Consider the following 10,080-nt stretch of genomic DNA (forward strand, 5'->3'; position numbering starts at 1 on the left):
ACGCCCCTGCCCACGGTGGGCCGGCCAGGTGGCTGGGCTGCCAGTTGGGTTGGGCCTGCTGGAGGAGATGGGCCAGGTAAGTGGCCCAGGTGGGCTTCCTCTCTCTCCCTCTCTCTCTCTCTCTCTCTTTTCCAATTAATTCTGTTTTTCTATATTTCTGTATATGTTGGGCTTTATTAAAAATAGTTAGGCACTTCCAAAAATCCTGAAAATAATTGTGGGCCCTGTTTAGATTATTCTCAACAGCCCTCACTTATTTCCAGAATTATTTGGGCATTTAGAATATTTTATAGCATTTAAATGCCCAAATGCAAATACTATATGATTTAATTCAGTAACCCTCTATTGTCCTAGAAAAGTGTGCACCATTTTTGTCAGAGGTTCTAGAACAATGCAAAGATGATGAACATTTTAGAAGGGCATTTTGGGTTCAGTGAAAAATGATTTTAGTAAACCCTAGTTGGTTTAGGGGGGGTGCTGGGGCTTTCTGTCATCCCCATTTCAAGTTTCTGAGAAAATTAAACATGATGCAACACCAGATGCTAGCACTAGGCAGGCCAGAACTAGGGATGTGACATAAGGCCTCCTTTTAATAGAGTACCAGACCAAAGCATTAACACATAGTGAATACATGAACTCCTCAAACTATGGCCATCACCGAGAAGTATCCCGATTATTGTCACTTCGGGGTTGTCGGATCATAACACATAATAGGTGACTATAGACTTGCAAGATAGGATCAAAAACTCACATATATTCATGAAAACTTAATAGGTTCAGATCTGAAATCATGGCACTCGGGCCCTAGTGACAAGCATTAAGCATAGCAAAGTCATAGCAACATCAATCTCAGAACATAGTGAATACTAGGGATCAAACCCTAACAAAACTAACTTGATTACATGGTAAATATCATCAACCCATCACCGTCCAACAAGCCTACGATGGAATTACTCACGCACAGCGGTGAGCATCATGAAATTGGTGATGGAGGATGGTTGATGATGACAACGATGACGAATCCCCCTCTCCGGAGCCCCGAACGGACTCCAGATCAGCCCTCCCGAGAGAGATTAGGGCTTGGCGGCGGCTCCATATCATAAAACACGATAAAACTTTCTCTCTGATTTTTTTCTCCGTGAAAGCAAATATATGGAGTTAGAGTTGAGGTCGGTGGACGTCCAGGGGACCCACGGGGCAGGAGGCGCGCCTAGGGGGAGGGGCGCGCCCCCACCCTCGTGGACAGGGTGTGGACTCCCTAACGCTATTTCTTTTGCCAATATTTTTTATTAATTCTGAAAAGTTGCTCCATGGATTTTCAGGTCATTCCGAGAACTTTTATTTCTGCACAAAAATAACACCATGGCAGTTCTGCTGAAAACAGCGTCACTCCGGGTTAGTTCCATTCAAATCAAGCAAGTTAGAGTCCAAAACAATGGCAAAAGTGTTTGGAAAAGTAGATACGACGGAGACAAATCAACTCCCCCAAGCTTAAACCTTTGCTTGTCCTCAAGCAATTTAGTTGATAAACTGAAAGTTATAAAGAAAAACTTTTAGAAACTATGTTTGCTCTTGTTGTTGCAAATATGTAAAGCCAGCATTCAAGTTTTCAGCAAAGATTATGAGCTAACCATATTCACAATAACACTTAGGTCTCATGTTTACTCATATCAATGGCATAATCAACTAGCGAGCAATAATAATAAATCTCGGAGGACAAACACTTCCTCAAAACAATCATAATATGATATAACAAGATGGTATCTCTCTAGCCCTTTCTGAGACTGCAAAACATAAATGCAGAGCACCTCTAAAGATCAAGGACTGACTAAACATTGTAATTCATGGTAAAAGAGATCCAGTCAAGTCATACCCAATATAAACTAATAGTAATGCATGCAAATGACGGCAGTGCTCTCCAGCGGGTGCTTTTTAATAAGAGGGTGATGACTCAACATAAAAGTAAATAGATAGGCCCTTCGCAGAGGGAAGTAGGGACTTGTAGAGGTGCCAGAGCTCGATTTTAAAATAGAGATGAATAACGTTTTGAGCGGTATACTTTTCACTGTCAACATAACAACTATGAGATCTCGATATCTTCCATGCTACACACATTATAGGTGGTTCCCAAACATAATGGTAAAGTTTATACTCCCCCACCACCAACAAGCATCAAACCATGGCTTGCCCAAAACAACGGGTGCCTCCAACTAGCAATAATCCTGGGGGAGTTTTGTTTAATTATTTTGACTTGATTTTGAGCATGGGACTGGGCATCCCGGTTACCAGCCACTTTCTCGTGAATGAGGAGTGGAGTCCACTCCTCTTGATAATAACCCACCTAGCATGGAAGATACAGACAGCCCTAGTTGATACATGAGCTGCTCAGCATACAAAACAGAATTTCATTTGAAGGTTTGGAGTTTGGCACATACAAATTTACTTGGAACGGCAGGTAAATACCGCATATAGGAAGGTATGGTGGACTCATATGGAATAACTTTGGGGTTTAAGGAGTTTGGGTGCACAAGCAGTATTCCCGCTTAGTACAGGTGAAGGCTAGCAAAAGACTGGGAAGCGACCAACTGAGAGAGCGACAACAGTCATGAACATGCATTAAAATTAATCAACAATGAGTGCAAGCATGAGTAGGATATAATCCATCGTAAACATAAATATCTTGAAAGCTATGTTGATTTTGTTTCAACTACATGCATGAACATGTGGCAAGTCAAGTCACTTGAATCATTCAAAGGACGATACCACCCTATCATACCACATCACAACCATTTTAATAGCATGTTGCCTCGCAAGGTAAACCATTATAAACCCTAGCTAATTAAGCATGGCATAAGCAACTATAATCTCTAATTTTCATTGCAAACATGTTTATTCATAATAGGCCGAATCAGGAACAATGAACTAATCATATTTACAAAAACAAGAGAGGTCGAGTTCATACCAGCTTCTCTCATCTCAATCAGTCCATCATATATCGTCATTATTGCCTTTCACTTGCACGACCGAACAGTGTGGATAATAATAATAATAGTGCACGTGCATTGGACTAAGCTGGAATCTGCAAGCATTCAATACAAGGGAGAAGACAAGGTAATATGGGCTCTAAGTTAAATCAACAATCATGCATATGAGAGCCACTAAACATTTTCATTATGGTCTTCTCCTCTCGACGCCCAAAGGAAAGAAAAGAAATAAAACTATTTACACGGGAAAGCTCCCAAGAAGCAAAAGAAGAACGAGAAATCTTTTTGGGTTTTCTTTTAATTACTACTACAAGCATGGAAATTAAACTAACTAATTTTTTTGTTTTTCTTAAGGTTTATCTAACACACAAGAAGAAAGCTAGAAAAGGAATTAAACTAGCATGGATAGTACAATGAAAGAGTATGAACACCGACAACTAGAATGAATGTGTGAACATAAATGTAATGTCAGTGAGAAATACGTACTCCCCCAAGCTTAGGCTTTTGGCCTAAGTTGGTCTATGGCCATGGGTAGCCTGGCTAATATCCAAAGTTGTAACTGGGGTCGTACTGAGATGCAGCAGCCAATGCCTCCTGGGCTGCAGCACGGTGGAGAGCTGCCTCCGTTCTCCTCTCGTACTTGGTTGCCTCCTCCCTGGTTATAACATATCTTCCTTTTGCTTGATAATCAAAAATGACAGGAGCAGGGAGAGTAATATGGACAGCGCGACGTCTGCCAAAGATTAGTCGACACTGGAGGAATTGTTCATTCCTCTCAAGAAAATGATGACTGACCATGTAATTATAATCTAAATAAGCGTGAGGCAACTCCCTATCATCTTCATGTGGAGGTATACCAAGATAATTAGCCACACGGGTCGCATAAATCCCTCCAAAATAATCTCCAAGTAAACCATTATTATGCAACCTACGTGCAACAATTGCCCCCAAGTTGTATTGTTTATCACCTAATACAGCACTCTTGAGAACACAAAGATCAGGAACACACATGTGACATGCTGCATCTTTACTATTAATAGATCTACCAATGAAGAGAGCAAAATAATGTATAGCAGGAAAATGAATGCTCCCTATGGTAGCTACTGCTATTTCTCTAGGTTCTCCCACAGTGATACTAGCAAGAAAGTCTTTATATTCAGATTTATGGGGTTCATTAACACTACCCCACTATGGGAGTTTGCACGCAGTAGTAAAATCTTCTAGGTCCATAGTATATGATTGATCATACATATCAAACATGACACTTTGAGAATTACGCGAAGATGTAAATTTAAACCTTCTCACGAATGAATCAGTCAAATAGTAGTACTGAGGACACTCATCTTGCATGAAGTCCTCAAGATCGGCATTACGCACATATGCATCAAATTCATCCTTGATGCCTGCATTGACCATAAACTCTTCTGACGTCCATTCACAAGGCCGCACGTCAGCTTCCCTTGGTGGTTCATCGTCCTGCTCATGCATTGCGAGCCTGGGTCCTTGATTTCTTGAAGAACCACCTTGGTACATTTTCCTGGACATATTTCTTCCTCTGAAAAATGTCTGAAATTTTTAGTAACTCAAAATAAAAGTGAATCAAACTCAATAAAACTAATAGCAACTACTCCCACAAGTGCCTAGAGCCTATATCATGCATTAGAATTACTTGGGACCTCATAAATTTGACATGCAAGCTCAAGAACAGGGTCACCTAGGCAGCAAAAATTTGCAATGAGTAAAGCACTAGAAAAAAAACTAATTGTACCATTGGAGGAGGCACATACCAAGGAACAATCTCCCAAAGCAGTTTTGTGAATGGAGCTTTGAGCTAGGAGATCAAAAATCGCAGCAAAATGAACTAGAACTCATGCTTGAGCTGGATGGTGATTTTTTTGGAGGAAGATGAAGTGTGTGGGTGTAGGAATAAGTGCAGAGGGGCCACCATGGGCCCACGAGGCAGGGGGTGCGCCCTGTAGGTGTGGGCGTGCCCTGGACCCTCGTGGCCAGGTGCTTGCTCCCCCTGCTGTGTTTCTCAGTGCCAAATATTCTCAAATATTCCAGAAAAAATCATACTAAATTGGCAGGGCATTTGGAGAACTTTTATTTTTAGGTATTTTTTTATTGCATGGATAATTCAGAAAACAGACAGAAAATACTAGTTTTGCTTTATTTAATCTAAATAACAGAAAGTAAAAAGAGGGTACAGAAGGTTGTGCCTTCTAACTTCATCCATCTCATGGTCATCAAAATGAATCCACTAACAAGGTTGATCAAGTCTTGCTAACAAACTCATTCCGAATAAACATGAACCGGAGAAATTTTGAATAGCACTAGGTTACCTCAACAGGGATATGAACATCCCCAATAATAGGAATATCATATTTCTTCTTGACAGTAGGAAGAGGAAATTCAAAACCTCCAATAATGATAGTTGGAATTTTTCCAATAGAATTGATGCTATGAACTTGAGGTTGTTTCCTCGGAAAGTGTACCGTATGCTCATTACCATTAACATGAAAAGTGGCATTGACTTTGTTGCAATCAATAACAGCCCTGCAGTATTCAAAAGGGGTCTACCAAGGATAATCGACATACTATCGTCCTCGGGAATATCAAGAATAACAAAGTCCGTTAAGATAGTGACGTTTGCAACCACAACAGGCACATCCTCACAAATACCGACAGGTATAGCAGTTGATTTATCAGCCATTTGCAAAGATATTTCAGTAGGTGTCAACTTATTCAATTCCAGTCTATGATATAAAGAGAGAGGCATAACACTAACACCGGCTCCAAGATCACATAAAGCAGTTTTAACATAATTTCTTTTAATGGAGCATGGTATAGTTGGTACTCCTGGATCTCCAAGTTTCTTTGGTATTCCACCCTTAAAAGTATAATTAGCAAGCATGGTAGAAATTTCAGCTTCTGGTATCTTTCTTTTATTTGTAATAATATCTTTCATGTACTTAGCATAAGGGTAACTTTAAGCATATCAGTTAAGCGCATACGTAAGAAGATAGGTCTAATCATTTCAACAAAGTGCTCAAAATCCTCATCATCCTTTTTCTTGGATGGCTTAGGAGGAAAAGGCATGGGTTTCTGGACCCATGGTTCTCTTTCTTTACCGTGCTTCCTAGCAACAAAATCTCTCTTATCATAACATTGATTCTTTGATTGTGGGTTATCAAGATCAACAGCAGGTTCAATCTCTACATCGTTATTATTGCTAGGTTGAGCATCAACATGAACATTATCGTTAACATTATCACAAGGTTCATGTTCATCACCAGATTGTGTTTCAGCATAAGGAATAGAAATATCATTGGGATTCTCAAGTGTGTCTACAATAGGTTCACTAGAAGCATGCAAAGTCCTATCATTTTTCTTTTTCTTCTTTTTAGAAGGACTAGGTGCATCTACATTATTTCTCTGAGAATCTTGCTCAATTATATTAGGGTGGCCTTCAGGATACAAAGGTTCCTGAGTCATTTTACCAGTTCTAGTAGCCACTCTAACAGGAAAATCATGTTTATTATTTAATTCATCGAGCAAAACACTTTGAGCTTTAAGTACTTATTCTGCTTGAGTGGTAACCATAGAAGCATATTTGCTAATGAGTTTAAGTTCACCTTTAACTCTAGACATATAATCACTCAAGCATCCAATCATGTAAGCATTAGTCTTTAATACTCTACCAACATAAGCATTGAAATTTTCTTGTCTAGCCATAAAGTCATCAAATTCATCTAAACATTGGCTAGGAAACTTAGAAGACGGGATTTCAACTTTATCATATCTATAGAGAGAATTTACCTTTACTACCTGTGTCGGGTTATCAAGACAATGTGTTTCTTCAATAGGTGGTACATTAAGACCATGTATTTCTTCAACAGGAGGTAAATTCTTAACATCTTCAGCTTTAATACCTTTCTCTTTCATAGATTTCTTTGCCTCTTGCATATCTTCGGGACTGAGAAATAGAACTCCCCTTTTCTTCGGAGTTGGTTTGGGAATAGGCTCAGGAGTTGACTCAATTGGCTCAGGAATTGGCTCAGGAAGAGTCCAATTATTTTCATTAGTCAACATATTATTCAATAGCAATTCAGCTTGATCGATTGTTCTTTCCCTAAAAACACAACTAGCACAACTATCCAAGTGGTCCTTGGAAGCATCAGTTAGTCCAATATAAAAGATATCAAGTATTTTATTTTTCTTAAGAGGATGATCAGGCAAAGCATTAAGTAACCGGAGAAGCCTCCCGAAGCTTGTGGGAGACTCTCTTCTTTTATTTGTACAAAATTATATATTTCCCTCAAGGCAGCTTGTTTCTTATGAGCAGGGAAATATTTAGCAGAGAAGTAATAAATCATATCCTGGGGACTACGCACACAACCAGGATCTAAATAATTAAACCAAGTTTTAGCATCACCCTTTAATGAGAATGGAAATATCTTAAGGATATAATAGTAACGAGATTTCTCATCATTAGTGAACAGGGTGGCTATATCATTTAACTTAGTAGGATATGCCACAACAGTTTCAGATTCATAGCCATAAAAAGGATCAGATTCAACCAAAGTAATTATCTTAGGATCGACAGGGAATTCATAATCCTTATCAGTAACAAAGATAGGTGAAGTAGCAAAAGCAGGGTCATATTTCATCCTAGCATTTAGAGATTTCCATTTCAGTTTAACTAATAACTTCTTAAGATCAGATCTATCATTGCAAGCAAGAATATCTCTAGTAGTTTCTTCATCCATAACACAACCCTCTAGAACAACAGGCAATTCATAATTAGGGGGAGAACCTTCATCATCACTATCTTCAATAATATCAGTTTCAAGAATTTCATTCTCTCTAGCCCTAGCAAGTTGTTCATCAAGAAATTCACCTAATGGCATAGTAGTATCAAGCACAGAAGTAGTTTCATCATAAGTATCATGCATAGCAGAAGTGGCATCATCAATAACATGCGACATATCGGAATCATAGCAGTAGCAGGTTTAGGTGTCACAAGCTTACTCAAAACAGAAGGAGAATCTAGTGCAGAGCTAGATGGCAGTTCCTTACCTTCCCTCGTAGTTGAGGGAAAAATCTTAGTTCTTTCGTCTTTCCAATTCCTCATAGTGATCAGCAGATATAAATCGCAAGTGACTCAAAGAATAGAGCTATGCTCCCCGGCAACGGCGCTAGAAAATAGTCTTGATAACCCACAAGTATAGGGGATCGCAACAATTTTCGAGGGTAGAGTATTCAACCCACATTTATCGATTCGACACAAGGGGAGCCAAAGAATATTCTCAAGTATTAGCAGTTGAGTTGTCAATTCAACCACACCTGGATAACTTGGTATCTGCAGCAAAGTATTTAGTAGCAAAGTAGTATGGAAGTAACGGTAACAGTGGTAAAAGTAAGGGTAGCAGTTTTGTAGTAATTGTAACAGTAGCAACGGTAAAGTAAATAAGCAAAGCACAATATGTGAAAAGCTGGTACGCATTGGATCAGTGATGGATATTATGTCGGATGCGATTCCTCATGTAATAGTTATAACATAGGGTGACAGAGAACTAGCTCCAGTTCATCAATGTAATGTAGGCATGTATTCCGAATATAGTCATACATGCTTATGGAAAAGAACTTGCATGACATCTTTTGTCCTACCCTCCCGTGGCAGCGGGGTCCTAGTGGAAACTAAGGGATATTAAGGCCTCCTTTTAATAGAGTGCCAGACCAAAGCATTAACACATAGTGAATACATGAACTCCTCAAACTACGGTCATCATCGAGAAGTATCCCGGTTATTGTCACTTCGTGGTTGTCGGATCATAACACATAATAGGTGACTATAGACTTGCAAGATAGGATCAAGAACTCACATATATTCATGAAAACAAAATAGGTTCAGATCTGAAATCATGGCACTCGGGCCCTAGTGACGAGCATTAAGCATAGCAAAGTCATAGCAACATCAATCTCTGAATATAGTGGATACTAGGGATCAAACCCTAACAAAACTAACTTGATTACATGGTAAATCTCATCCAACCCATCACCATCCAGCAAGCCTATGATGGAATTACTCACGCACGGCGGTGAGCATCATGAAATTGGTGATGGAGGATGGTTGATGATGACGACGGCGACGAATACCCCTCTTCGGAGCCCCGAACGGACTCCAGATCAGCCCTCCCGAGAGAGATTAGGGCTTGGCGGCGGGTCTGTATCGTAAAGCGCGATGAAACTTTCTCTCTGCTTCTTTCTCCGCAAAAGCAAATATATGGAGTTGGAGTTGAGGTCGGTGGATGTCCAAGGGGCCCACGAGGCAGGGGGCGCGCCCCCACCCTCGTGGACAGGGTGTGGGCCCCCTGACACTATTTCTTTTGCTAGTATTTTTTATTAATTCTGAAAAGTTGCTCCATGGATTTTCAGGTCATTCCGAGAACTTTTATTTCTGCACAAAAATAAGACCATGTTAGTTTTGCTAAAAATAGCGTCGGTCCGGGTTAGTTCCATTCAAATCATGCAAGTTAGAGTCCAAAACAAGGGTAAAAGTGTTTGGAAAAGTAGATACGACAGAGACGTATCAATGTTATATGATTTTGCAATGTTGGTTGAATGTCGAAGAATATCCGAGTGGCCTATGTTTTACCGGAATGTTGATTCATTTCCGTTCCGGCAAATTTCATGCGCTCCATATGTCCACTTTTTAGAAAAGGTCATGCCGAAAATTTCCGTGATTTGTGCTAGAAACTAGGACATATGGAGTGCCCGGGATTTGCCGGAAGGGGAATGCATCAACATTCCGACAAAATATAGGCCCCTTTTTTCTCTTCATTATATCTTTTGTTTACAATTATTGAATAGGAAACATGTCTAGCCACGCCAAATCCGGGGGTTCTGGTCGCCTCAAAGAAGACCCCATCGAGGCAGCAAATCATTATTTTGATTACCTGGACGAACACCCGTTGCGGGTGCAGGGTGGTGGCAGTGGCACCCACCCCGACGCCAACGCTGACAACTGCACTGGCACCGGCACCGACACCACCCCCGAGACCGGCAACGATGTTGTCGTAGCCGGTAAAGCACC

The sequence above is a fragment of the Triticum aestivum genome, chromosome 7B (assembly GCF_018294505.1).
Source record: "Triticum aestivum cultivar Chinese Spring chromosome 7B, IWGSC CS RefSeq v2.1, whole genome shotgun sequence".
NCBI lineage: Eukaryota > Viridiplantae > Streptophyta > Magnoliopsida > Poales > Poaceae > Triticum > Triticum aestivum.